We start from the raw sequence: 2,220 nt of genomic DNA, 5'->3' as shown, positions 1-2,220 counted from the left end.
CCATCTCCAGATGGACTTCATCCAGTTGCCCAGGTCAGGACCCTGGAAGTATGTGTTGGTCACTGTCTGCCTTTCTAGCGGTTGGCCTGAGGCATACCCTTGCCGATGGGCTGATGCCCTCACTGTGACCAAAAAGCTTCTTTTTGACCTGCTGCCCCGCTTCAGTCTACCCTTTTCCCTGGACTTGGACTGTGGCTCCCACTGTTGGCCAGGTGGTCCAACACATTTGCAAGGTCCTTTCCATCCGATACCAGCTCCACACCCCAAATCAGGTTACAGGCCTTATAGGTCAATTGGAAGTGTCGAATTGGAAGCATGACCTGTAGGGACCTGAGCACTATAGCCGCTCCAGGCTCGTTCTGGCTATACAGGAATGATGCCCACAAGATTTTGCCATGGCATTGGGTCAGCACCTGTACCCTGGGAAGACTTGTCCTGGAGTTCAATTTACACCCAAGCCTCTCTTGGCATGAGGTGTCTAATCTCCCACCTGGTTTGCCCAGACATAGGTGAGCTGTTGAAAGCCCATTGGTTCACCAACCCACCAGATTCCATCAATTTACCAAGGCATTTCTCCCTTGGTTGGGGGTAGCTGAATTAGAAAAGACCACTGTAAACATTTCGGGAGTTATGGAGAAATTTTTTAATGCCAGCATCGATCCTTTAGGAGCTCTTAATGATAAAAATCACCCAGATAGGACAGGTGGCTACCGAAAACTGTATGGCTTTGGATTATCTCTTAGCCGCCCAAGGAGGGGTATGTGTGGTTGTGAACCGTACTTGCACCTGGATCAATCAGCACTGAGTGGAAAAAGACCTCCACACCATTAGGAGACAGTTGCAGAGCGTTTCTAGATTCTCTAGGACCAAGTTACATATGATGGTGCTCAAGGAGGTGGCCTATGAGTGCAAACGACAAGAAAGTGTCAAAGGCCTTATGAATATAGAGGTGTAAGTACAAGCGCTTACAAGGGGGGAATGATGAGGAATGGAAGAGTACTGAAAGAAGTGTATACATGTCGAGGCAGGATGGGGGATGTGGGTGAAGGCCAAGCAGGAACAACACAGCGGCCTTCAAGATAAGCTTATCAGGAAACAGGTTGAGAAAACGCGCCTGGTTCAGCAAGACACCAGGATGAGTCGCTGTCAGACTGCCAAGACTATGTTACAGGGTGGGCAGATCTGTATGCGACTTATCAGTATATAAAGAAGTCTGTGCTTTACTCTCGTTGAGAATTAGCTGCCCCTTGCTTTTTCTCCCGTGGCCGTACAAAATAAAGTACTTCTGATAACCAAACAGTAATCCTATCTGAATTTCCACTTCAGCCTCAAAGCCAAAAAGGAGACATACACCTAATGGAAGGGAGAGGCCATCACCACGGAGGATTATACCTCCTTGGCTCGAGATTGTAAGGGGGTTGTTAGGAAAGCTAAGGCAGAGATGGAACTGGGACTAGCAATCCGGATCAAAGATATCAAAAAAAGATCCTTTTTTAAATATGTAGGGGGGTAAAAAGAAATTGCCAAATAATGTGGGGCCTCTGCAGGACACGCTTGGTAATCTAGTGGTGGCACCAGATGACAATGCTAACTTCTTTACCAGATTCTTTGCTTCCATTTTTCTGAGCAGGGGGATTCCTGCCCACTGGGATTCTGGACAGACCTAGGGTCAGTGAGGACCTAGTCAGGGAACTTCTGGAGGGACTAGATGTGTTCAAATCAGCAGGTCCTGATGACCTCCATCCCAGAGTGCTTAGGGAACTGGCAGAAGTCATTGCAGGACCCCTGGCACAGCTTTATGAGCACTCATGGTGCTCTGGTGAGGTGCCAGAGGACTGGAAAAGGGCCAATGTGGTCCCCATTTTCAAAAAAGAGAGGAAAGAGGACCCAGGAAACTATAGGCCTGTTAGTCTTGCCTCGGTCCTGGGGAAGCTCTTTGAGAAAATTATCCAGGAGCACATCTGCAAGGGACCAGCACGGGAGTTTATGCTTAGGGGCAACCAACATGGGTTCATTAGAGACAGGTCCTGTCAGACTAACCTGGTGGCCTTCTATGACCAGGTCACAAAAGGCTTGGAGGCAGGTGTAGCGGTGGACAGTTTTTCAGGACTTGAGGAAGGCCTTCAACACTCTTACCCCAGCCTCATTAAAAAAAAAAAATTAAGCGTCTGTGGTGTCGAAGCCTACACAGTCAGATGGGTCACAAATTGGCTGGAGGGC

Source organism: Gavialis gangeticus, unplaced genomic scaffold (genome assembly GCF_001723915.1).
Source record: "Gavialis gangeticus isolate Ggan-Ray unplaced genomic scaffold, GavGan_comp1, whole genome shotgun sequence".
Taxonomy (NCBI): Eukaryota; Metazoa; Chordata; order Crocodylia; family Gavialidae; genus Gavialis; species Gavialis gangeticus.
This window is presented reverse-complemented; position numbering follows the sequence as displayed.